The sequence below is a fragment of the Falco naumanni genome, chromosome 10, assembly GCF_017639655.2.
Source record: "Falco naumanni isolate bFalNau1 chromosome 10, bFalNau1.pat, whole genome shotgun sequence".
NCBI classification, from domain to species: Eukaryota; Metazoa; Chordata; class Aves; order Falconiformes; family Falconidae; genus Falco; species Falco naumanni.
The window spans coordinates 34,124,349-34,151,841 of record NC_054063.1 but is presented as its reverse complement, the minus strand read 5'-3'; the positions used below and the strand labels follow the sequence as shown (position 1 = coordinate 34,151,841).

The 27,493-nt window shown below is 50.3% G+C and overlaps 1 long non-coding RNA gene across 2 annotated transcripts in view; it reads right to left on the bottom strand.

Annotated features, from left to right (window-relative positions):
* Positions 1-424: 424 nt before the first annotated feature.
* Positions 425-27,493, bottom strand: part of LOC121095095 — a 40,021-nt gene continuing 12,952 nt past the window's right edge. The window contains exons 2-5 of one of the 2 annotated variants that reach the window (XR_005830013.1): positions 27,137-27,241; positions 8,129-8,201; positions 7,571-7,706; positions 425-4,749 (exon numbers count right to left, since the gene is read on the bottom strand). This is a non-coding gene — a long non-coding RNA (uncharacterized LOC121095095). Of the gene's footprint in view, positions 7,707-8,128; positions 8,202-27,136; positions 27,242-27,493 lie in introns of both variants that reach the window. The other variant, XR_005830012.1, reaches the window with a different exon arrangement.

Sequence of the window (27,493 nt, the reverse complement as noted above, 5' to 3'; positions counted from 1 at the left end):
CTGGCAGCCGCCTCAGCCCCCAGCAAATCTCTAAGTGCCCCATCAGCACTGCTGGCCCAGCATGGCGGGGGAGGGGGCAGAGTGAGGACCCTCATCGCCCCTTCACCATGGTCATTCATGCCACTCCGCAGGGCTCTGCCCGCAGTGGCACGCTCCTGAACCCCCTTTCCCATGGACACCTCTCCTCTGGCCGGTTTTTATTCATGCTGATCTTTCCCACTTGTGCCAAACTTTGCTTCTTTACATCTTTTCTCTCCTTTGCTTTCTGGGCCCCGTGAAACATCCATAATAAGCAGCTGTTGTTTTTCAAGCTGCACATTTGAAATAAAAACAGTCCAAACTCTCCCTCCTCCTGGAACAGAAAATAAATAAATAAAGGGAAACAAAACCCTCTGAGCACAGAACAAAATAGCTTTAATGGGAACAGCAGGTTTCAAGCAGACTCATAGAAACCACTCCAATTTCTCGGGGTTGGGAAACAGGTCAGGAGGGAGTTCGGGCTGGGGTCCCCGCACTTCCACCAACCACCCTCCAAAGGATCCTGCAGCTCTTAATGACAGTATGAGAACATGATGCTTTGTGTTTAGAGACTTGTTTCTTTTCAAACCCTTCAGGCGCTTTTAAGGGCTCTAATTCATTAACCTTTCCTTGGCTGAGACCAGCAAATGGATATCCAGAAATATAAAAAGCAATTAGACAAATTCATGGGGAAAAAAGTCCATCAACATTATTAAACATAGCCCCTCAGGAGAGCTCCTGAGCTGCAGGCAAGGCGAGTGGCTGCGGGCTGGGGAAGTGCAGATGCTCTTTTCCCTAAATTCAGCCCATTCCCTTGGCCACTTGTGGAGGTGAGGGTGCTGGGGTAGGTGGATCTTTGCTCTGACAGGTAACCACCATCCCCAAATGAATCTCTTATTGGTGGAAAAGTCCAGGGATGGCTGACCTTTCAGATCCCTCAATCTATAAAGAAAATCTTAAAATTTTCTTAGGGCCACAAGACAGCTCCCATCGAGAGGGAGACCTGCCAGAGAAGGTCACTTCTGGGGTGGCTGGTCCAGCTCCTGCAGCAACTCTGCAATGCACGGCCTGCAGTGGGCATTGTGTGTGGGCAGGGATGCCTTCTGTGCTCACTCAGACATACCTGACAGGCATCTTTAGGCTGGGCCTCTGTCTTCCTCAATACAGGAGAAATTTACATCCACAAAAGTGGTGTGAGCTGGAAACTCTGAGATGATGCAGGTAATGGTGACAGCACTAATCCTATCTGAATGAGCTCTCTCTAATGCACAGCACCTCTCCAAGGAGACCCTTTAAAAAGCAATTCATTCATGGAAATGGGAACAAATGAGCAACGCTGAACATGAACATGAGCCCTCAGCCCTGACTCAGGGAATGAGACAGCACCAGGTTTGTGTGAATTCTCTTCCTGTATGTATGTCTTTCCAGGACAAAATAAACCACCTGCAAATGCACAGCCTGCTCTGCCTAAGAAACTCAACCGTGATGGACCTGGGATGTGTGAAGAGGAGGGGGACTGAAAATCAGGGGGATTTCTAAGGTCCTTTATGAGCCTTTTTTGAAGCTTGTCTGCATGTGATGGTCTCCAGGGAGACCAAGCTATTATTAAACCAGAACATGGCCTCCTTCTTCCAGGATGCCCAAACTGGAATTCCAGATTTAATGTGCCAGGTACCCGGTCACTGTGCTGTGACCTGTCTCCTCTGGCAGTCAGTGCAATGTGGAGGGCATGAACGTGGCAATCACAAACACTGGAGCCATGAAAGCTCCATCTTTAGCCAGTGAGAGATGGAGATCCCAGCTAAGGTTTCTGGGCTGGCACCTACCAAATTGTGTCAGCTCCCTTGCACGGTGGGCACAGATTCCTGCCAGCCAGGGCTACGTGATCCAGCCTCCCTGAGGAGGGGCTGGCCAGATGCTTCCTGAGACCTCCTCCTTCACTCCATATTTCTATACTCCCCATTTATTTTGCATTGCTCAGCAGTTTTTGGCCGGTAATACCAGATATTCATCTGCTTCATCCAAATCTTTACTCAGATGGTGAACAGATAAGCATGCATGGACATGAGTGGGAAACTACATCACTGGAGGCTATTCTGGGGGTTGCTAAAAGCTGGTCAAGAGATGTGGGTCTCTGCCAAGGGATTTCTTGGGCAAACACAATAGTTAATAGCCAGCTGGGAAAGAACTGACTGGGTCCTTCAGATGAGTTACATCCCTGTGATGCTTTAGAGAGACCTATGTAATCATACCAGGGAGGCTGATGGCCACTAAAGGCTGGGGCTGTGGGAGAAGTCTTCTGATTGTAGGTGAAAGGGACTAAAATTGGAGAAATACAGATCCGTGGATTCGTGGAGGAAAGGCTGTAAGGAAGGAGCTGCTCCTACCAGGATACAGCTGCAGAGTGGTAGGCACTGGTAGGGTGGCAGGAGTGGAGCGAGATGCAATGACCTGCAGTCGGTCCATGGGGTACGTGGCAGATGTGGCCACAGCTGGAGGGAGGCTTTCAGCCAGCAGCTCTGCACCCCAGACAAATTCTCTGCCCCAGCTGCCCAGCCTGGCAGGAGCACAAGAAGGAGGGAGATGTCCACCTTCTCCTGGCTGCAGCCACCGCCTGGGCAGGGGCTGCAGGGACCGAGAGGAGAAGGAGGAGGAGGGCTGATTACAGTCCAAACCCAAGCAGTTAGAGAGTACCAGAAGGGCATTTTCTGAAAATGCTTGTGTCGTTATTTAGCAGACACGGAAGAAATGAAATCAATCAAACTGAAAGCCCAAATTAAAATGCGCTTTGATGTTGAAATGAATTTTTTACAGTTGTATCAAAAAGGCTTTCTGGGAAGGGGTACACGGCAGTGTCAGCCCCTGCTGTCTCTTTCCCTGGTCAGGACGCATGTCCCCAGCAGCAGTCCTGCTCTCACCCCAGCCAGGCTCAGGAAGGCAGGGCACAGGGTCACATCGCCACCTGCCAGCTGCACTCCAGCTTCGCTCACAGCTCGCTGTCAAAGCGTTTAACAGTGTGGCTCAGCACTGCTGCACCCTCATGATTGTTTTTCCCTCTTCCTTCCCCATTCCCCACTTTACGTTTCCCCACTTCATATCATTCTTCCCCCCATTTCTTATAAAAAATGCATGAGTTTAATTTCCCTCAGATGCCCTTTTTGTATCAGTTCAAGATTTCTTATTAGGCATTCGGCATCATGTGTATCTCAGTGCTGCTCCGGAGCCGACCTCCCTTGGTGCTCTCAGCAGCTGTTCTATCTAGATACTTTTTTCCAAGTTGAGGTACAAGCACATACTGGGTGGGCTGGTGTTGTGGTTGTTGGGGGTTTTTAATCATAGTTTATGAAACATCTGCTGTTTATAAATTATTTCTTTTGAATGTCATAATCTTTTCAGTTGCATGAGCCAACAAACACCTCTGAGCAGCAGAACGGCGCTGCTAGCACTCGGAGTTGGCTTCTATTACAAACGCTGCGCTCGGATGAGATGTGCAGACCCCAGTCCCCAAGCACGCACGGTGCACACACACGTGCACACCCCTTCTCCCTGCCACGGGAAACTTGTCAGGGTCACCTCCAATCTACAAGAAGCCCCAGAGACAACCGCCCCATGGGCACAAACTCCAGCCTCCAGCGGTCCTGACACCCAGGTCCAGCACAGACATACACAGTGAGCCAACGTGTGCACGCACACACACACACACACATTTTGGGAACTCATCAAAACATCGCAAAGACTTTATCAGACAGACTTGACCCAGAGGAATGACCCCCAAAGCAGATCCCCAAAAGCCTCTGGACATAAGCACCCAGCCAAGAAACAAAACCCCCATGCCCAGCCCAGCTCATGCTCCTCCGTGCAGGGCTGGGAATGCCCACGAACTGTCGTGGAGCCGTGCCTCTTACTGAAATCCTGCCTATGAAAAGTTGGGAAAGTGCATACAGGAAAATTATAAGGAAAAGAACCGAATCAAGTAACTGATGTATTTGAACATCAAAGCACTCTCAGCCAGCTCTACCCCATTATTTACGGTTTACTCATGGGCTTAATTTTTCTGCTTTGTTTTTTTTTTTGTTTATTTGTTGTTGTTATTTCCTTGAGAGAACGAGAGGAACAAGAGAACCCTCTGGGGGATCAGAAGATTTTCTCATTCTGCTTAGCGAAAATTCTCAAACGATTGTAAAAACAAGTCAAAATCAATAGAGGACCATTATCTGCAGCGATTCAGCCGCTCTCTGCCTGAGTGACAGTGGCAGCTTTGCCAGACTGTCCCCCCGACGTTGGCTTCTAGCTCCAATACCCAAGTGGAGAGGAAAGAGCGAGCGCTCCTTTTGCACCAAAGAAAGCATATTTTAACTCGCTCTTAACTCTGGACACAACCAAGAGTATTTCAGCCCCAGATCACAATTTAGACCAGCTGCCCGCACATCACCGCAGGTGAAGGATGTAAAAGCCAGCTGGAGCTTACACCAGCTGGTAAGAGCTGGCTGAAGTTAACTGGCTGGATCTTACACCAGCTAGTAAGGCCCAGGGTGTGAGGGTCCTGTAGAGGAGTCAGTAATTCGGCTACCTCTTTTAAAGGGCCTCTAAGTTCCTCTGCAAAGGCAGCTGGAATGGGGGACGGAGAATCCATCCCTGCACTTCCAAACGTCCCCGCTCCCAGTCACACAGGCTGCTCTGTGGGTGATCTCCTCGTTTTGTTTGCTTTTCTGGGGGGTGACCATTTGTGCCCTGTGAACAAAGACCAAGGTGTCAACAGGCAATTGCTTCTGGGAGGCAAGAGCAGATTCTGCTAATGCAGGTGGATTCTTTAGGGGCAAGGACAAACTCAAGTAGTTAAACACCTACTGAAGGAGCAAAATCACATTTATGCCCTAACCCTAAAACTCCTGTCAAGGAGTTGTCTAGAGCATGTTCTCTAGACACACATCCCTTTTGCAGTGTAATACTGTCTCAGGAGCCAGTCAGACAGGGTGAACACAAGAACAAAAGCAGATTAGAGGACTTCCCTGTGGGCAGGGGGGGAGATTTCACACTCTAAAGGCCAGACCCCCCAGTCCTTGCTCCCAGGGAGGCCGAGGAGATGTTTGTATCAGCAAGGACTCTTCAGAAAAGAAATGTATGCAAAAAAACCCAAACAAACCACCAAACCCAAAACAAGTCTCCTGAATACTTTCAAATAAAAGAGACTAAAGATATTTTACAAATAAAACAATGAATGAGAAGCGGGAGGAGAGGTGATATAACAAATAATTAGACAATTAGGTTAATCCTCAGGAAACAGCTAATTCCCAGGCAAATAGCAGCTGGGGATTGATTAATTGTTCTGCCCCAGGAGGTACCACACAAGAGACAAGACCTGCTTCAGAATTCCGGGCCATGGGCTGTGGAAAGTACATCCTGGGGGCTCGTCCTCTCCTATTGTCTCCTGGGAACTGGGGGGCCCTGGGAGTCCTGCCAGACCTCAACCCTCCTGCACCGGTGGGATGATGGAGGGGACGGTGCTGCAGGAGGTCACTGCATGCCTCTGGAGCCAACAGGAGCAGGCAGCAGGGTGCGAGCAGTCCCTCCGCTTAAATGAATACTCTGTGCAACCAGGGTTATAGGTTATAGGACCAGAAAGCACGTGCCCAGCAGGGATGAGGCAATGCCTCCCCTGGACTAATGGCCACGAAAAACAGTGGCAGCACCGTCTTACTATGGACATAATAAAAGTGGAGCCTGGCAGTCAGGTACGAATTCACCACGTCAGAACTATGCCGTGTTATTCTTTATTGACTTCTTGCATGTCATGATTAAGCAACATTATTTTAGTCTTTTACCCTGAACACCATCTCTGAGACAGATTCTTCGAGCTCTTGTGGTTTTGTTTCAGTTGATTTCTGAGGGTCAGCGCAGATACACAAGGAATAGGCTGCCCAGCTCACTGGGAAATCTGCCAGCTGGGTCTTTTTCTCCATTAGTCCAATCATGAACTACTGATTAGGGCCCCAGCCCACCCAGCTAGACAGTTTGGATAAACAAAGAGACAGCCAAGTATCTAGAGCAATTCCTGCTAGAGCTGGCAGACATTCCTCTGCTGCCCTGTGGAGGTCCCAAAGCACACAGGGAAGCAGCAAAACGCATGATACAACCACCAGGGTGAGGTTTTCTGTCCCTTCAGGCAGCCAACAGCTGCCAGCCGAGGTGGCTCCTTGTTAAATTGCTCATTAACATGCCAGGTCTGTGCACTGCTCTGACTCCTGCTCACGCTGGGGCCATAGCACCCTCCTTACCTGCTCCAGCGAGACCTCCTGGCTCTGCACACCTGGACAGCAATTTTTAACCTTTTTTAACTTACCCATCACTATTTTTCCCCACAGATGGAGATCTCTGTAAGCAAACTGAAGCTCCTGGTAGTGATTCTGCTTTGCTGCAGCTCTCAGCACGCTCAGCTGCCTGCAGACTAGAGCACAGGCTCAAAAGTGGAGCTCCAGCGAGGGTTTGCTGTGACAGCGATGCCAGGTGTCACCATGCTGGTGGCATCAGACACAGCCGAAAGTTTGGCCAAGGCTGGCCACGCAGCTGCAGCCGACAAAACCCGTGTGGCAAGATGTGCTCATTGCAAACCCATTCTCTGCGGGAGCTGCCAACAGTTCGGCTCCTCACTAATGCAGAGAAGAAAAGGCGAATTTTTCTTTGCCCCATCACAAGGCTGAGAATTAATTCTAACTACGATATAAACTACAAAAAAACCCTGTAAAATGGCTGTTTGGAGGAGAGGGAAGGCTAAGGCCAAAGACACATTAGCTTATTGCACCTGCTTTGGGTGTGTGCTGTGCTGCTGGCCATGGGCACAAGCATCCCTACATGAGCTCTTGTGTTTGATACAGCCATAATGGTCTGAGAGATAACGAACACATCTTTTCCAGAACATGGGCTCCTACATATTTGATAGTGATGTTGTAATATTGATTATTTTCCATTTTTCCCTCTCTCCCATTTGAATAGCTTTCCCTTGCACAGCTGCTGAAAGTCTGTCTTGGAAATCTCCAGACACTGTGTCGAGAAGTGTGATAGAAATTGGTTTGAGTTAACACCTGACACAGCAGCCAATCCCATCGGTATGTCAATGGGGTAGGTCTTGTTGTATTTACATTCATTTGCATAAGGTCACCCAGAATGCCAAGCATAGGGTGATGTTGCTGTTACCCCACAACACCAACCAACAGAAACCAGGTACCACGCTTAAGGCAGCCTGGGAGATGCACGGGCAGGGCTGCACAGCCAGCCTGCTCCAAACCAGCGAGTGGGAGGCCACCAAGCCTCCCTGGGCCTCTGCTGCTGGCTCGTATGCCCATGAAAACAGCTCTGGTTGCTGCCGATGGGTGCAGAGCTGATGCAGAGAAGGTTTTCACAGACTTGGGCAGCTTTGCAAAGGAGCCAGGATGGAAGGATGCAGGGGTAGGAGAAGGATCTGGGATTTTGACATGGTTGCTGGTGTAAAAAGACCTGCTTAGAGGTGTAGGCAGCTCTTCCACTTTGCATTCCAATCCAGAAACAGAAGTCTTACCTGAGCTTTTCTGCCTCAAATCAAACTGCATCCAGGCTTGCAACACAAGCAGGTGATTCCCCAGGCCTTCAGCTGCACCCCGGGACCACCAAATTCACCTGTGCGCGGTCTCAGCTTGACAAGAGACAATACAGCCCTGGGAAGGAAAATCCACTTGTTTTTCAAATATGCAAAGACAGCAGCACACCCCCTCCAGCAGCAGTGCCACCAGCTGTACTACTTGAGGCCATTATAGATAACAGTTTGATTAAGAATTTATACATGTGTTTTACCTTGTTTCTATTGCTGCTGGCAGAAGCAGCCCTTAGCTGAGAGCTAAAACCTCACAGCAGAGAAAATTCACGTTTTAGCTGAAGGTAAACTCACTATGGTTAGAAATCCCTCCAGGATGGAGGTTCCGGATTGTCTTTCCAAGGGAAAGGGACGTCTGCACCACAGCCCTGGTGATCCAGGCGGGCAGCAGATGTGGAATGTCCTTCTCCAGGGGTTGTGGGGGATCCCAGAGCCTCCCTGTCTCACCCCCCACCCCATCTGGGCAGGGGAAAACCTGGCCCTTACCTGTGCCTGGATGCAGCAAGGATGCAACTGGAGAATCGAGAAGCCAAATAGGTGGTTTGACAGCGTGCTTTGTCTTGCCAAGATGAAAAGAAAAAAAACAAACACAGACACACACAAGAAAATTCAATAATGTTTTTTTTCTAATGAATGCCAGTGGGCTTGCTTTTATTTGGTACTTTAGGCATTTACATATAAATTGCTCTGTAATGGCTCTGCCCTCCTTCTCTCCAGCATTTGTTGTTAATGAGCTGTACAAAAGGTCAGGGGGCTGAGCTGAATGCTGCTGTGGGGCTGGGGCTAATCCTGTCCTTCAAACTGAGCTGAGTTGCGGGTCCCATCCCCCATCCCTCCCCACTGCCCGCTGGCTTGCTGGGCACCCAGGCTACCAGGCACCCAAAAAAGCAACCAGTCACCTCAAAGATGGAAGTCTTTTCCCAGTAGTGGTGCGTTTTGCATCCCACTCCCAGTGAGATTTGGTCCCACCTTGTAGATAACCGTTATAGTGGCATAGCTGGTAAAGGGGCTTGGGCTTTGCTGCCATGAGTGGCAAGGGGATTCATTCAGTTTTTAAAAAAACTCCTCAAGCCCAGCATGCTCATTGCTGACAGCCTGATGAACCCCATCCTGACAGCATCGCAGAGACCAGTGCCCACCCGAATGAAGATATTTGCCCCAAGATGCCCTGAGATAAGAGGGAATGAGCTGCTGGCTGTGCTCAGCACTGGAGGATGCAGGAGGCTGCTGGATCAAAGACAGGCTGCTCCCCCGGGCTGGGGGGGACCCCAACTGCCTGCAAGTAGAGCCTTGCACCCAGGGCTCCCCACAGGCAGGAGCAGGGTGGCCGGCAGCCCCCCAAGGGCAGGGGAGGTGGGAGGCAGCCCTGTCTGCCCGATGCCGAGCACCGCAGAGCTGACCTAATTTCTGCCATCTCCCTGGGATGCACTTGTCTCTGGGACTGGATAAGGCTCCCTTTGATCAAAGGAAACTTGTGCTAAAGTCAGCTTTTGTCCATAAAGAATTAAGGCGGCGGGTGCAGGAGGGAGGGGGGTGCACTGCAGTGGGAGAAGCGGGTGGGAACTGGCTGGAGAGAAATACCATTAAGGGCGACAAGCTTTGAAGTGACAGAGCCAGAAGGCCTGTGACACTCCCCAAATGCAGAAATGCCTCCAATGACAAGGAAAAAAGAAATAAAAGGAAAAAAAGAAATAGCAGAGCAGCTTGATCCTGGAGCCTAAGCTGGAGATCACCTCGGGGCGGGGGGGGGGGGCGGGCTGCCATCTGCAGCAATGGGGCACCCCCGCTTCGCCAGCATCTCCTCAACAAGGGTGAGCTGGTGCCTACAGCACATGGAGCCCCGACACCTTCATCATCCAAAGGCTCATGGCAAAGCTCCTTCTCTGCACCATTTCTGTGTGCTTAAAAAGAGGAATAATTCCCTAGTGGGCTGGAGAGGAGGGAAGGTATTGAGGTTTGATGGCATGGGACAGGGTAAGGGTGTATTAGGAAAAGGCTGTGTTGCTAGCCAGTGGCTCCAGAACCCTGGGGCACTCGTACTTGTCACACGTTAGGTCTTGCAGATGACCTGTAACTTCAAAAGGAGGCAAGAGGCGGTGATCGCAAAACCCAGAGTTTCAGCATTACTCTCAAACTCCAGCCAGCTTTACCATCTTGCCACCCAACCACACCTGCATGGCTGACATGGTCAGCACAACTCCATCACTCAGCCAGGAGTCCCTGCCCAGCCCAGGGAGGACCAGGAAACACAAACAACCCCTCTGCCATCAGATGAGGAGGTTTCCGGGAAACTCCTGTGTGGACAGACAAGTCCGACAGTTCACATGCTTAGTTGTGTCCCTTGAACACAAGGTGCTGCAATGCTCACGAGATACATAACTGCAGAGTATTGAAAATTCTTGCAGAGAATAAAGATGGTTTTTTTTTAATTGCAACACTGGTTTAATCTAACACCTGTATTTGGTCAAAAACGCATACCCTGTCCATTTAGATGAGTAAGTCTGAACTGAAGACAAAACCCCTAACAGCAAAGCAGCGAAGGAGAGAGAATATCCCTTATCCTCCAGAGGGAGTGTTTGGCCAAACAAAAAAAAGTGAAAAAAGGCAGAAAATATCTTTTTTCTTCTGCTCTAAGCCTAACTTGAGCCCCTGGGGGGATTGTGTAGGTGTTCCTGTAAAAACACATGCCAAAAAGCTACTGGCCTCTGCTAGGAAGGCTGTCTGCAACACAGCCAACGCTCTTTCCTCACACTGCCAAGGTTTATAGCAGATGAGTGTGATGGTCTGTGAATCCCAGGTTTAAGATCAGAACTTTTAAGAGTGAGCAGGACTGCTATGGAAAAATTTAGCTGTCGCCCTAGTATTTTCTCCAGCTCACCTGCACTGGTCCCATTTTCCCAAATGGAAAGATTTTTGCTTAGAGATATGCCCCTGTAGCTAATCAAGAAAAACTATATTCTGAATTCTTCCATACCAGAATACCCAGCTTCAATACTTACTGGCAAGAAAAAAGAAACAAACTCGGACTAAAAATAAAATGCTGGCATTATAATAACAAAAAGACTGTCATCCCCCAAACTGAACAGACTGAACAAGGACATGAAAATTTTCATTATCTTTTAACAAGAAGATGGAACTAAAACTTCCACCTGAAGAGGTGAAAAATAAAAGAGTGTTTTCTTTTGTTTTCAGAGAGGAGACATAAAGCTGGGATAAAATTACTATAATAACTTGAAACTTCAGCTGAGAACTGCAAAAAAGACAAATGGCCAGCAGGAAAAAGGCCCATGTCAGTGCTGAAGGCCCACACTGCTTCAAGGTTCTACTGCTCATTCCTAGTGAGAGAAACCTGCTGGGGTGGTCAAGGGCGAGACCTTGTCCCTGTCCCCCGGCACAGCACAGGCTGCACAATTCCCTGGGCTCTCCTTCCCACATGGATGTACCATGCACGGGGCTTCTGGCTCCTGATAGCTGCCTACAGCTGCCCAGAGGGCAGTTTCAAAGATGATTCTTCACTGTAGTGGCAGACTGTAAATATCGATATATAAAATATAGTGTCGGGCTAAAATCTAGGGAAAAAAGGTCCTGTGGGAGACTGGTGTAGCTCTGGGACGGGTCACCAGAGCCGGTGATGTCTCTACCCTTGGAGGTTTCCAGGATTTGGCCACACAGAGCAACATCTGCCCAGATGTGGTAGTAGTGGTGACAGTCCTTCTTCAAGTGGGAGACTGGGCTAGAGAATTCTAGGTGATGCTTTATAGAACCATAGTTCTATAAAGTTCTATAGAATCACAGAATCTTTTGGGTTGGAAAAGACCTTTAAGATCATCAAGTTCAGCAGTTAACCCAGCACTGCCAAGCCCACCACTAACCCATGTCCCTGAGTGCCACAGCTACACATCTTTCAAACACCTCCAGGGATGGGGGCTCCACCACCTCCCTGGGCAGCCTGTGCCAGCGCTTGGCCACCCTTTTGGTGAAGAAGTTTTTCCTCAGATCCAGTCTAAGCCTCCCCTGGAGCAACTGGAGGCTGTTTCCTCTGGTCCTGTCGCTTGTTACCTGGGAGCAGAGACTGACACACACACACACACACGCCCCAAGCCCCTTTCAGGTGGTCATAGAGAGCAATAAGGTACCCCCTGAGCCCTCTCCTCTCCAGGCTGAGCCCCCCCAGGTGCCTCAGCTGCTCCTCATAGGACTTGGGCTCCAGACCCTTCACCAGCTTCATTGCTCTTCTTCAGACAAAAATTTCATTATGTTTTTATTTACCTTTTTTTTAATCTTTCACCCAACACATCCATGAAATAAGTGAACCAGAAGGTTGGTTAAAAAGTCCGAAAAAATTAATTGCTGCAGTATTTAAACCAGGCAGTACAGGAGGTATCTCAGAGATGCAGCGCTTACGCAGTGCCTTGTAACTCTGCTACGGGTAACTTCTGAGTTTAGGAAAATAGGGCAAAGGCAGGCAGGAAAAAGAAAACGTGTAAGAGATACTTGCTCCTTGTTCCTTGCCAATAAAATAGAAATGCCAGAAATAGAAGCTCCCCAAGACATGCCAGGGAGCCAAACACACTGGAGAACAACAAGGGGACAGCAAAGGCCAGGTCCCAGGATCCCAGCCACCTTGGGGTGCAGAGCTGTGGTTTGGGGGTGGCTCTCGTCCTCCAGGACGGCTCAGCCACGGAGCTGAGCATCCCCAAAAGCAGTGTCTGGCAGGAGGATCTGTAAACAGCAGATTGCTACTGTATGAAGTGAGAAATATTACATAAATTACGACCAATTTAGTATAATTTAGAGGACAACCTTGTCCAAGGAGACAATTAATCATTCCTCAGAACAAAAAAAGGGAGGTAAACAGCCTGAACAATAGATTCCCAAAGCTGGTGAGAGTGTGAAATCCCTCTTTTTATTAGTAATATCACAGTATTAATTAAAATAGTTGCCTGAAGGAAGGAAAGGGAAGTTTGAACCCAGCCCGTTGGATGATGATGCTACCACAGCTCCGGCTGTCCTGTGTCCACAGGGTCTCACTGGAAATCCAGACCCTCAAAAAGGCACCAAGTGACCCCAAGTGATGGTGATTTTCACCATAGGCAACGTGGCCAAGGCGGTTACGGAAGACCCCAGGAGAAGCCGCCTGCGATGGCCATGGACACCTCAGCCCACCCTGACAGCAGGCAGCCTGGGCCAGCTAGGGACCCATGAGCACCCAAGGCAAAGGGGTGCTTTGGATGACCAGGGACATACCAGTTACAGGCTGGTGAAGGATGCTCACCTCTCATTATCAGTCTCCCAAACCCTCCCACCTCTCAGCCGATTAGCAGAAAGCTCCTTTGAGAGGATCAGGGCTTCTCCCTCCCTCCCCCTGCACCCTCGCAGGAAGCAAACCCTCTTTGCTATAATCGAGGGACACAATTCACTGCAATTAGTATTTCAGCAGCAAGTAGTTAACCCTCAGGGCAGAGCGTGGTTGTCTCTATTTGACTTGCTCTGCCTGGCTGTGAATTTAGAGCAAGCTCTTTAGATTAGTGTTTGCTTGCTGAGCCATCAGAGCAGGCAGCCCTCTCTGCCCTTCCATCCAAAGCAAGCTCACTGCTCAGGGCAGCAAAATCCCTCAGTCCCCCTTGGCTGCAGCAGCCAGCCCAGAAAAAACCCTGGGCCATGATTGCCTGCCTGCTCCTGTAACAAGGCTGAGGCTCTTTCCCTGCTAAAAGGAACCGATACAGGTCATAAATGCAGGCACTAATGCAAAACACCTTAATGGCCCCAGCATCCAGGCTGATATTTAGACAAAAAGCGATCTATTTGTCCTTTAAATTCCCAATAATCTGCATTTATTTTAATTGGCACTCATGGCAAGAGCATTTATGGACAGCAGCTGGGAAGGTATAATCATGTTACTATCTTAGGCATAGGTACAACCCGAGGGTTGTCTGCTCACAGACAAAAAAGAAAAAAGACAAAAAAACAAACCAGAGACAGAATATGGACAGCCATGCACTTCTCGTGATCGGGACCGGACCCAGGCCAGCGTGGAGCGCTCTGCACATTGCAAAGACAGAGTTCCCAGTGCTGGAAAGGGATTGACATCTGCAAGGGAGGTGACAGTGTGGCAGAGAACCTTGCAGGGATTAAGAAATGCAGGGATTTCCCTGGAAATGGTAAACATCTTGGGGGCTTCTTGAGGAATCTGGAACAGAACCAAAGGCAGTGGAGAGCTCAATCGCACATTGCAGGATTGCAGCAAGGAAGCAAAGTTTTGAAGGCAAAAGGTTGGGTCTGGGGGCTTTGCAGTCCCCTCTCTACCATGCACCCCCACCCACATGATACTGTTCTACAAGATCTCTCACTCCCTGAGACTGGGAGCACAGCATCGACTCAAGCACTGTCTGGCTCTGGAGAAAAGTGGCGGTCGGGGGAGAAAAACCGCTAGCCATGCATCTGCAGATGCAGCTAACTCCCCCACCGTTTCGAACCCTAGTCCTGCTCTCCAAGACCCTTGCAACCCTCCCCGGCTTTGCCTCTCCTGCCTGTTAGTGGCAGCTCTTGCTGCCCACGCTGCCCCAGGCCACCAGCAGGATTTCATCACGGACACGCAGCCCAGACCGGCACTGCTCGCCTGCGATTCCCGCAGCTGCACCGCCAGTTCACAAGTCAGGGTGAAAGCACCAGCACCACATCCAGCCTCACGGCCCCCCACTGTGTGCAGGGCACAGAACCAGCCCTGCTCTTCTGCCAGAGGTGCAGGAAAATACCAGTATCTCCAATTTCTACCTCTAAAGTGTGGCTAGACACTGCTGCTGGCTAGACAACCTCCTGCTCTCCTACAGAAACCACGCAAGCCATGGTCCTCCCCGCCGTACAGACACTGTTCTGGTGGCAAAGCAAAACTGCCCGTAGGGAATGTGTAGCTCAGAGGTGCTGCTGCCTACCACCACCCTGCGCTCCTCCCTGCAGAGCTGTGCTGTGGCGTTTTTCCAGTTATTTGACTGGAAAAAGAATCTTCAAGCTTTCCAACTCATATTTTCCGAGACCTTCTGCATTGGGTGGTATGCCTGACGGCATGCAAACACATTGTGGCATTTCAGTGGGCTGCTCTTCGTCAGTTGATTTCTCTTGCTCCAAATACAAGGGAAAATGTATTGACTTTAAACTTTAGGGAAGGCAACTTAAGCCAAGACCTTGTTTTTGCAGCTGGGTTGGTCCAAGACACGCACAGAGCCCACGTGGCAGCTCAGCACCATGAGTGGCAGCTCCCTGAGCTGCTGTTGCCCAAACCGCGTTTAATTGCATTCATACTTCTCATATTCTAGTAAGGGCTTGGTATTCTCTCCCCAACCCTGCATCCCCTCAGAAAATAATTGGCCTGCCTTTACCAGCTGAACTCTGTCCTAGAAAACTTTTTGCTTGTGAATAATAATTTATTTCCACAGGTTGTTTTTAACAGCATCACAACATGCCTCAACAGCTGTCTTAAGTCCTCTCAGTCCTGGATATGATGCAGCTGAAAGCCAGCCTGGCCAGGATATTTAAAACTCCAGCGGAAAAAAGCCACAGGTAAAAAAAGATCACCCTGGATGGAAGTCATGGACCAAAAAAAAACCACCACTTGCCCAAATAAATGAGAAGCAAGTGGCAGAAAATAAATGGGAGGGGATTACCTGCACAAATTGCCTCTAGCTCCACCATAACAGGGCAAAGGCAGCCCCGAAGCTCGAGGCTGGCACAGTGCAGCACCGAATACTGGGGCCAGCCTGCTCCAGGGGGGCAGCAGTGATGCCCCCCGCTCCCAGCCTCCCCCTCCCGCCAGCTCAGGCATCCTTGTGCCACTGTCGCGATGCCAGCCGGGCTCAATGGAGCTGACTTTTAAAGTGTAATTTGTTATTCTGTTACGGTCATTTTCTATATTAATGTTATGCGGCATCAAAAGCCCTTTCATATGTTAAACTCTAATTCATATGCTAATACCCAATTTATGGCAAGGTAATTATTTTTCGTCAAATTTATTATTCGGCATTCATTGAGGAAGGGAGAGGCGGGCAGCGGGTGAGTTTTGGCACTGCAGTGTGGATGGGCAGGACTGAGCCAGGTAACACCCTCCCGCTTCCCCAGTGTAACTGGGGTAGGCACCCCCCCATTGCCTCCTGCCGAAACCCACTGCTGTCTGACATGGGCATCCCAAGGCTGCCTACTTATTTCCTTTTTGGTGGCATCTCCGGCAGAGAGATGTTGGAAAAGTCTGCTCTGAAGCTTTGAAAAGGCACCACTGAGCCCATCAAAGCTGTCCCCCTCAGGCCTTGGGCTAGGGACTTGTCTGACCACACCAGAGTATGTGCCAGGGAGGCAGGGATGGGAGATTCACTGAGAGGATGGGATTTTCAGAAGAGAAAGTGGGGAGTAGCAAAGTGACCCAGGTAGAAATCAGACAAAAATGAAACAGGCACCCACCTTTGCTCACAACAGCCACATTTTAGCAGCTTTGTACAATAGCTATGGAGCAGTAGCTGCAGATTCCCTGGAACAACTGGCTTTCAGCTGCCCATGACAGGCAGGAGGGGATGGGGACAGCCCAGGATGCCCCAGTCCCTGACTCGAGCACACAGCCTAGGTGTGGCACATTGCTTTACCCTCTCTCCCACCCCAGGAAGAGTTTTGCGCATCAGCAAGAGCACCAACAGCTCCTCCACGAGCGTGTGATCAGAGCTGCGTTCAGGCGGGCACGTGGGAGAGACTCCCGTTGCAGCTTGCCCCCGTTTCACAGCCCCCCATCACCGCAACCCGCCCCGGGTGGCATCACCCACCCCGGCACCACGGCAAGGGGCCTGCGGGAGCCGAGTGAGGAGCTGCGCGGAAGGGGCAGTGGAGCAGGGATGGGGAGCATATGCTAAACATAAAAAACACGATAGCGGTTTAGCCTTCACTGATTTTTTTAACAGTCTATTTTCTGCTTGAGGAAGCAGGTGCATTTCCCATCCTTGCAGCATCAACAGCCGACAGGCTGTCGGAGGTGTGATGGCTCCAGGACAGTTACGCTGCCTCGGATTTCACATTCCTGACACATCCAATAATTATGCCAAATGAGCTCACCTCATCTTCAGCCTTCTGAGCTGCACATATTAAATTAAGTGAAAGCTGTTAGCATCGCAGTCAAGAATGGCAGGAGGGAGAAGAACCAACACACCGCGCAATGGGGACAGGACGGGGTCCCCACCATGGCTGCCTTGGCACATGACCCACCTAAAAGAGCGAAGACCAACGCTCTCCTTCCCCCAGCTCAAACCGCCACCTCATCCCCATCAACACTGCCCATGGGAGAGACCCTGCAAAGTGCGAGAGCACCGACCCCGCCGCTCTCCCCGGGAGCCAGGCATCGGCTTCTCCCCATCTCCCCATCTTTCTTTTCAATTAACCCTTTTTCTCAAATCCTGCACTTAATACCCCAGCCCATCCAGGGGATTTTGCACATATATATATTTTTGGCTCTCCATCTTACATTTTTAGCATAAAAAACCCCTACGATTTATTCCAACGATACGAACGCACTGCACTAGGCAAAATGAAGCTGTAACTCCCTCAAGCTAAACTCCAAATTCATTTCATAATCCTTAGATAAAAAGCTTAGGAGCCAGAATATTCATTACCAACTTAGGCTTCATGAGCAGCTGGGGTAGTAATGGAATGGAGCAGATTTGACACAGGGGATGTTGCTACAGAAATTAGCCTGTCATAAGATTACAGGGACTAAGTGTTATTGGGTGATAAGGTGTGATGTGTTAATATTAAATTATCTTGCCAGTTAAAAAAAAAAAAGAAAAAAAAAGAAAAAGAAAAAAAGGCACTGATGAAATTCACATTTATTAAAAGCACCGAATATGATATTAAAAGATCTCAGATAAGCCAGTTTATTTCTGTGCTGGAGACCAAATTGAAAGAATTCTCCAGAAGGGATTTCTTTGAATGGAGCATTACAACGATAAAACAAAAAAAGAACCTTCAATAAATGTTGCAAGACTAAAGAAGCCTTAAAAATTCCAGACTAATCTCTCTGGGGAGGGTTCATTAACCCTTCATGCTCTTTCTTGTTGCATCTAAACAGGGATTAACTAGAGAGTGTTTCCATACCAAATAAAGCTCCTTACATCCCATCTTCTCTCTCTATAGCAAGAGGAGATTAACTCCACCACTCCATGCGACACAAGGCTGGGACAGGATGGTAACAAGGGTTTCTCTCAAAAAAAAAAAAAACCAAAACAAAACAAGCAAAAAAAAAAACCACAACAACAACAAAACCAACAAGAAACAAAACCACACAAACACAAAGCTGAAGTGATTTGTTCAAGTCACCAGGACCAGCAAGATAACCATAGGGCCATATAGTATCTAGTTTGCTTAAAATTTTGATTTGTTGCCATCAGAGAGCAACAAATATCACCGACACAAAACGCTCATCTGTTCCAAAGCCACGTGGCTACATCCATCACACACCGTCCATACTTGAGCGCCCGCCACTTTATGCCAACACTGTGAAGCCCAGAGTGAAAGTAAAGCACAGCAGCATTAACGGGGGGCACGAGGGACGGGAGGGATTTACGAGGCAGCCACAGAGCAGACGGGCTGCTACGAGGGGACGGTGGCAGCGAGCCTGGGCAGTGCTCCGGGGAGCATGGGTGGCAGGTTCTAACCCAGATAACCCATATATACACGTGGCAGCGGGTGCTGCCGGGCTCTGCGGGGGCACCCCCTGCCCTGCACATCATGCAGGGAGCTCCCGTGGGCACTGGGGGGCACGGGCCTTGCTTTGCTGGGGGCATTTGGCTGGAGTTACATCTAGGTCAGAAATTAGTAGAGGTTCTGTAATCTCTTGGAGTAATAGAGCGAGAAATATAATTAGCTTTAAAAGGCTGCTAAGTTCATTAAAATAAAACACGAGCTAGTACACTGAAGTAGAGGATGGAAGCTCCACTGGTGAGGTCCCCAGGTCCCCAGTCCCCACAGGCACTTCCCTGTCTCTTCTGCTACCAGCAAGCTGTCATCCCCCAGGGCAGCTGAGGGATCTCTGGGAAGGGGTCTCTAAAGGGGGTCCGTAGTCTAGATGCCTAAAGGGTACCTCTAGGAAGACCTCTAGGAAGGGGTCTACAAAGTCCTGAATGGCAAATCCCAGCTGATTTGCTTTTTCCCCAGCATGGGTTTCCCCCGATGCTTGAGGAGGGAGGTGATGGTGCTGGGCACGGTGGAAGTCGCTTTCGTGAGGGGCACCCAGAGCAGCTCCCTCCCTGCCCACCATAAGCTGTTCCCACCAGTGCAGGGTGCCCAGAGGCAGCTGGGTTTTCAGGTGGGCATGCAAACTATTGCATCTACTTCAGTTCCTGAACCATTAAGTATTTTGTCCTGCTGTCACCACCACCTGGTCTCTCTGCCCATTCTTGTTGCCCTCTTTTTTTTGAATCCCTTGCCATTGTACAGAGTCACACTGAAGGCACAGACCTCTCTCTCCTGAGAGCTGAACCCCCCTCGGTGGCACCTCTTCCCCCACCCACACCCACTGCAGGCTGCCAGTAGGGACCACACGTACCAGTATCCCTCTGCACAGCCAAAGGAAAGCCAAGGACCTTCCCCCACCTCCTGCCCCGGGGTGAATCGCAGCCCTCAGGCATTAACACAGCTTCAGAGGTACAAGTAGCACGTTCTGCCTGTGACCCAGCCAACTAAATTATTCAAATCTTTTAAAATCCAGCTGCATTACATCTCACTTCTCTTTGCTCTGATGCACTCAGCACAGCTCCGGCTTCATGTGAAGCAAGGAAGCTGCAGAAATGAACTTGCACTACTCCTTTACCGACTTCTGACCCATGGATTATGCCATCCTGAACTGTCCAAGAGCTGTCCTGAAATCAAACTACTAGGAAAAAGAAGAGAAATTTTCTCCCTAGTTACAGCAAATTTTACAGCAGTGGGATGTTTCTGTTCTCTCTGTACAAAGTATCACACTTCTTTAAAATATTCTTTCTGTGAAATCTTTTGTGACCTACAAGCAGTATAAAAATACAACTCAGGGACGCCGAAGAAGGCTATACATCCACTGGGGGATCTGGAAGCGAACACAGTGTCGGCACTTAACAAATAATAAATAACCATCATTAATTATTGATCACAACCCCAGCTAATCAAGTTTCACCCCTGTGGTTACCATGATATCAACAGACCCTTTGATACAGCCTGTGAACAGCCTTGCCATGCAGCTCTCCTCCCCTCTGCCCCGGGAGCCTGCCGGCTGCTGAGCCGGGATTTGGGGAGGAGGTGCGAGCTGTGCCCCCCCACTGACAGCCCGCCTGCCACTGGGCTCCAGAGGATGTCTGCACATCCAGAGCATGCAGAGTTTCCAGGGAAGCAGAGCCATCTGCAACAGCATCCTGGGGCACGGCGGGGCTGCCATGCGGTGGGAAACCTGGAATCACGGGAGATGGGCTGTGCTGCCGAGCTGAGCGCCCAGCCAGCACCGCTCCGGCCGGGCAGGGGTCTGTGGCTGTGCAGCCTGGGAACGGGTCCGAGAGCATCCCCACGAGAGCAGCATCATCACCTCGAGGGTGCACAGCACAGCCCCAGCGAGGCTCTGCTTCACGGCCAGAGCCTGCCCCGGAGCCCCAGCCACGCCATCCAACGCACTGCTTTTGGGTCAGGGCAATGCCCCACCACGAGGTCAGGGAGGGATTTTGGCCCCCAACACCTGCCACAGCCAGGCGAAGCCACTTGCCCTCCGCACATCCGTGGCAGCCAGGGAGCAGGAAGGGACGGCGTCTCACTCCGCCACTGCCTGCCCTTATTTCACAAGCAATTTGTGAAAGTGTAATACAAGAAAACTACCTCGCAGTCCTGACAACAGATGACTGCCTGCTCCCTTTACGGGGGCGTTAAATCCTGTTATTAAATGCAAGCCATTATCAGGATGTCACCAGCACCTCTTGATGAAGCTGTATACCTACGTAGACAGCTAGCCCATGTTAGCTTATTTACTATTCATTATAAATTCTCTGGATTGATTTTCCTCATCTTTATCTCCCTGTGGCTAGAGGATTTATTTTCTCTGTGTGAGTCCAGGGCACTAGACCTTGCTCCCTCCTCCCCAGGGGACGTGTAGGAATGCAAAGCCTTGCCATTGCCATCCTGCCCCAAAACTGCCCACTGTTTGGGCAGCTTGGAGAACCCCTTTGCTTCTGCTGTTTCCCTGAACCCTTGGTTGCGCAGAATTATGAGCTAACCATAGATCCCGGGTTGCTTCCAACCGGTATTTAAAGCTAATTCTCACACTCTGTCCTGCAAGTAACCAAGCAGCTGCTGCCGTGTCAAGGGGGTGGTGGGACCACACAGAGGACACTCACCGTTTATGACAGGGGCAAGAAAAAAAGAAAATCTGAGGGTTTTTTTTCTCCTGAAACCTTGCGTCCATGTGGTTTTCTTCAGGGACAAGAAAAACCTTGAAAAAAAATCAGAGCTGGAAGTCAGGAGAGCAAACAGGGTCTTACCAGGACCGGAATGGGGACCTGAGCTCCATATTCCTGCAACAGGACATGCAGCAAGTCCACCCCTTTCCTTCGAGCTTCCCAAGCACGCCAACTATTTAGCAAATAAGAATAAAAGCCAGAAACGTTTGCTGAAGCAAGAGTTAAATACATGCTGCAAGTCCTAAAAGCAACATTTCTGGAAGCTTTGATAACTCTGCAAATAGAAGATTGTGCGAATGTCTTACCCACATCCGTATTTCCCAGTAGAAGCACCCGTCCCCCAGCCAATTTATGAGCCCTCATCCAAACCAAACATTCATCTTTCTTTCAATGACATTATGACCCTTCCCAAAATCTCTTTGAAAATGTGCATTTCAGTGACTCTTCCTTGCTGGAAGCAATAACGCCAGTTCCAAGAGATAAAATCCCATCAGACCTTCCCAAAGTGCATGGGATGGGGTTTAAAACCAAGAGGCTTTCACATAACTCGCACAGATCTTCCCCTTCAGGACACCATGGGATTGGTAGCAACCCATTCCTAAGTGGGGATTTAACCTCAATCAGTGCTCCCCACTGCCACCCCAGCCCCAGCCCCCCTCCCACAGGAGCAGCCAGGGCCCCCCTCGCCCCAGCTCTGCCCATCCTTACTGCAGTGCTGGCAGGAGGCAGCAGGGGAGACCGGAACGTGCTCGTCCTCTTCTTTCCCTCTTACAGGAAAGGGCAAAGGCGCCTTGCAAGCCACACGTAGTTTTTAACCCTCCTCTACTCATTTTTTAAGCACCCACTACTGCTTCTCTCACTGGGGAGCCCTCCCAACACAACACCAACTACGAGCGTGGCCACAGGTTTAAATTTGCTTTTTCCCAGGCATTTTGGGAAGCTGCTTCAGGGGTACATCCCAGCAAGGGACCCAGACGTAGTGACACAGGCACCTCCAAGAAATCAGGGCAGCGAGGATGGCTGTCTCTGGGAGAAGACCTGCTTCCTACATTATACAAGTTTCCCAACCAAACTGTATTCCCTCCTGCTCAGGCAACACACATTTGCTAATTTGTGCTGGAAAGGAGGGAATTAACTATTCTCCTCCCTCGCTGCGTGGGGAATAGCCCAAATTTCCCAGAAATCTCCCCTGACTTGTCCTTTAAATAAAGCTTAAATAATGCCACACTGTCCTTTAGGCAGCTTATGGCAGAATATTAAGAAATATGAACAAATATGTACTCATACAGACAAATATATAGATATAAAATACACTCCTTCAAGCTGCCCAGCAAACATAGTAGGAAATCACACCGGTCTTCAAATACCTACAAAGGCATATTGTGGGACAGGCCATTAACCCTTCTTTACCGCCACAGGATCCCAGACAGACACTCTGGAGAGATGCTCCATTGCCACACTCCGGCCCTGAGCAGCCCCATCCCCACTCTGCCTCTCCGCACATTTTTATCCACAAGGTCAGGCAAAACGTTATCAAAAATGTTCTGATTATTTCCTGGGAGGGAGTGTAAGCAGCCTTTCAGCCAGGGTGACCTTGGGGGCTTTATCTTCCATCAGATAAGTAATCCCCCCGGCTGAAGCAGCGTTCAGTCCCACAGGGGAGGGAGGCTGCAAGGGACCAAGACCCTCCTGCTCTACAGAGGGGCCCGTGGTGACCCCCCACCACCCTCCAGTCTTTGCAGCTGTGACCCTCCTTTCTGATAGCTGCCAGTGGTTAAAGTCCCTGTAGCACCCCACACCTCTGGGTCTCCTTGTAAAGTCTTCCCCAGCGTTTAACCCCATGGTGGGAAAAGCGCATCCCCATCCCTGCAGGGGAGGAGGAGGATGCTGGGGGCATGGATGCCTCAGGGCGGAAACAGGATGGGGCTGCTCAGGGACCAGGCACCATTATGCACCCCATTCCCACGCAAACTGGAGCATTTTATCCTCCGTAGCTGGCCAAGCAGGACTGGGAATTTTCCCTCTCCTCTTCTCACACCTTTGGTCCATGGTGCATCCCTGAGCTCCACAGATCTCACATTGCTCCAGGGTTTAAGGCAGATTCTCACTGCCTGACTCAAGGGATGTAGAAATAAGCACAAAATGGGATTTAGAGAGCAAAGCTGTTACTAGGAATAACTGAGAGCAGAACAGGGCTTCTCCTGAAGCCAAGGACCCTGCCAGGGTGTGCGCTGTGCTGCTGCCTTCTTATACAGGGCATTTCACACCGGTGTGACAGGGATGGAGAGAAGGAAGAAGGCATCCAGGAGAACGTTTCCCCCCAGCCCATGGGGCTGAGCATCCCTTCTGCCCTGCCTCTCAGCTCTCCCCTGGGGGCCAGGGGCCCCAGCCATGGCTCCCGCAGGAGGAAAGCAGGGAAGAACCTGGCACAGACAGGCTCTTTTCTCTCAATGGCATCGATTATTTCTGTAATCAGCACCTCGTTGCCGAAACTGAACATCCATTATTACAGAATTCTAAAACAAAAATAACCCAAGGGAGTGAAAAAGATATAATTCAGAAGCTGTCCTGCTCCCGAGCCATGCGCGTTGGGTCAGTGCCATCTAGAGGCTGCAAACCAGCCAAAAGCACCCAAAGCACCCACAGCCAGGGTTTACCCAGTGCCCGGAGGCCGTGTGGCACCGGCACCTCAGGGACCGAGACCCCAGAGGGGATGCTGTGTCTTGCCCCAGCGATGCGGAGCCACCAGCCCTGCTGGCCGCTGCCCCAAGGGCCGAGCAGGCGGGGAGGCACGCCACAGCCTGGCAGCATCGCACCCCTCATCCCTGCCTGGCACGGGCACCCACGGCCCCACACCACCAGAGCGGGATCCAGGCGTAGCTGAACGCCCTCCCCACTCACCAGCAGCCCGGCTATTAATATGCATGCAGCTGTATTAATAGAGCTGGCTAAACACCGCCTCAGGCCAGAGGAATATTTCAGCATTTCGTTTTCATCCCAAATTAGACTGAAACGGCTAAACAGGAGCTGGTGGTTGGGTTTTTTTTCACTGATAGAAAGTTCAGGAAAAATACCAAATGAGAAAATGAGAGACTAGCAAATACCACATCTCTCCCGTTGGTGGGGTCCAGGCTGTGCCACCCTGCCCAACGGACACCATCAGCTCCTGTCTTGTGCTCGCACACCTTTATGGCTGGTGCCCTTATTTCAGTGTGACAAGTCTGCCCATGGGACCAAACCAGCTCCCCCAGCCTGGCAATCACCCCCGAGATGGCTACAGCCACCCCTGGGGTTTATAGCCAAGGCTGGGACAAAGCTGGCACGAAACCCAGCTGCAGCTGGGAAGGGTGACACCAGCTCCAAAACTGGGAACAAACCCTGTGCCATCACCAAGCCCAGAGGAGCCTCCAGCACAGCCCCATGGTCCCTGCCTCCATCCCCCCAGGAGCAGTGAGGGTCCCCGAAAGCATCTCTGTGGTACAAACCTTTGCATTCACTTTTGTTTGCTGCTTTTTTTTATATTAAAAAAAAATATACAAATTTATCTTCAACATATTTAAGAGCAAGTAGCCTGCATAATGAAAGAATAAAATTGCCTTCCATCCCTGGAAACCCTGCCCTATTTTGCAATGATTAACTAACTGTATTTGCATACTGTCCATTCCTGGTTAAAGACTCAGGGGGACAATTTCCAAACACTTTCTAATCTTGCACAGAGCCTGCACGCAGTGTTGTCATTTCCTGACAACCCCCAGCGTGGCTGCATCTGGCAAGCTCCACTTCTGCTTCCTTTTATTAATATTATTTCACATTTCCTTTGCCAGCTTGCCCACAGCCAGGGCCCCACCGTGCTGGGTGCTGCACTAATAAGAAGGATGATGCCTTCCTCACGTGGAACATTGCTGCATAAATCAAGTGGTGTTTACACAAGCAGTGGGCTAAGACCTGTGCCCACACAGGCACATGAGGGCATCATGGGTTTTGCTGAGGCTTTATGCCCATGCTTCCAGTTGGGGTATCAGCGTCACCGGGAATTGCTGCCACTTTTCTGCCTCTGGGGTTTGCACGCAAATGTTTCCCAGGACAAGGTCTCCCTGCACACACCAATGCCAATGGGCTCTTCAAACCACCCAGGCATCCCGAGATAGCACCTGCTACTGGTACCTATCAATGAAGTAGCAATGGGTCAGCCCATACAACCCCAAATTACACGATAGAAACCCTAGACTGTTCTTCAAGGGAAACGCAGAAACTCTGGTGGCTTTGGGCCTGGGAATGCAATTGGAAATCAAAAGGTGTGGGGACTCAGTAATTACCATAGCAGGGTTTTATTAAGCAAATTATTACTGAGCAAGTAAATAAAGCAGCGGGAATCAAAGTGGCAATCAATAGTGGTTTGATCCGGGGCAGCCTGAGCATGGCCTCGCGTGCCATCCTACAGAGCTGCCAAAGCCGGGTGCCGCAGCCAGCGCTGAGCGGGGGCGCACCCCGTCACATGGGGGTTTGAATGGGAGCCAAATCCAGATTAAAAAAAATAAACACCCCAAACAACAGCTAGATGAGCGCAGGCTGGGATAGGAGTGTCTCAGGGGTCTTTGCTGTCTTTTACATCCCACTTGTACGCTGGCCCCATCACTGCCTTTCCAGCGATACACCCCCGCGTCGTGGCAGTGACACGGGGCAGCACGTGCACGCTGCAAGCCCTTGTCTGCTCACAAAAGCACCAGCAGCACTGATTAGCTGTCCTCTGCTACAGCCCCCCTTGGCACCGTGCCGATCCCTCCCAGCATAAAGGGAAGGAGCCGCACTGCAATTTGCAGAGCTTGTAATCTCCCGCAAAGGTTCACGTGTTGCACGTTCTCCCCCGTGCAGATGCAGCAGCCAGCACGGAGCACTCAAAAAGGCTCCTGCTGGGGAGAAAAGTGCCCAGCGAGCACCCGAGGGAAACTTTCCCATCTCTGCACTGGGTTCATCCTGTTTGTCATGGTCAAAATGGGCTACAGCATCCTCGCATGGTTGGACCACAGCATGGGGCTGGGCACAGCGCATTGCTTCGTGCGTGAATGGTTTCCCCACGGACAAAAAGCATCCCACAGTCACAGCCCACTTCTGTCCAGCGGCCCCAGTGCTGACCCAAACCCTTCTGCCGAGGACAGCACCAATGCAACTCCCCTTGGCATTTATTTATGGAACTGAATAAATGCCTAATATTTGTTAATAAAGCACGACAGAAGCGAGACGCCTCTCTGCCCCAGTGGGGATACATCATCGCTCCCTCTGACACCTGGAATTTATGTGCTTGATTTGCACAGGCTGTATTACTCATCGGGGGCAACATAAAAGTGTGGCCAAGCCCAAGGACATAAATCCAGACACTTGGGAAGGCTGCATGGCACTGACCTGTGCCCACGGGGAGCAGCCCTGGACAGGGACTGTGCTATGGCAGGGGAACACGAGCGCTTGCTGGGGACACGTTCACCCTTACGGCCACGTACCCACCACAGCCCAGCGAGCAAGTCCAGTGCTTTCCACCTCCTTGTCTTTTTTTTTTGCTAGCTTTTTTTCCCCCCACCTCTTTTGGCTGAGACCAGCAGCCATGATCTCAAAGGAAAAGGGTCACTGTCTTGCTCTGTGCATGCACAGAGAGCCCTCCTGGCCCCCGACACGCACAGACGGCCCCATGCTGCTTGATGCTGCTGGAAAGTGTCGGTGTCCAATATGTCCCAAATTTCCCACTGCACCAGCCGAGCTGTAATCAGCTTTGGATTACCATAGCCTTCTAAAGTACCAGACTCTGATAACATCCCTTCTGTTACTGACTCTAAATCTCCCCAGTCACACAGATGGTTTTCCCCCAGCAACCCAGCATCAATTACCAGGAAGTGAAAAGAACCCCAAAATAGATCAAAAAAAAAAGTTAATAATCAGGTGAAAGCCAGACTCTGTTGCAATGAGCAGCCAGTGGCTGGTTATTTGCAGCAGCACAAAGACAAGAGGATATAGAGCAAAATCAGACAGCAGTGAATTTAAAACTGACCACTTTCCCATAACATACCATTAACCTCTGGTTTTGCTGCAGCAAATTGTCTCTGAGGTTTCAGTGGTGCAGGGCTCGCGCTGATCGGATGTTCAGATTGATGGCAAGAAAAGCCACGGCCACCTGAAACACAAGAGAAAAAATGCCATAGGAGTTACTGAGGTTTATCCTTCAGGACATAGCCTGAGTGTTGTCTGAGCACATGAAGAATTCCCCTTTTATCAACAGTCACCATTCTTTCCCATCCTTCCCTTGAAGCTGCTGGCACGTGTGGCAGAAGGCACATCTTCCTCGGCAGCTGGTCCTGCCCCAGTGTTTTGAGCTGCCTGGTGCGTGCTTCTCATAACTGATTTTCCAACAAGTCCCCGGAGGCTC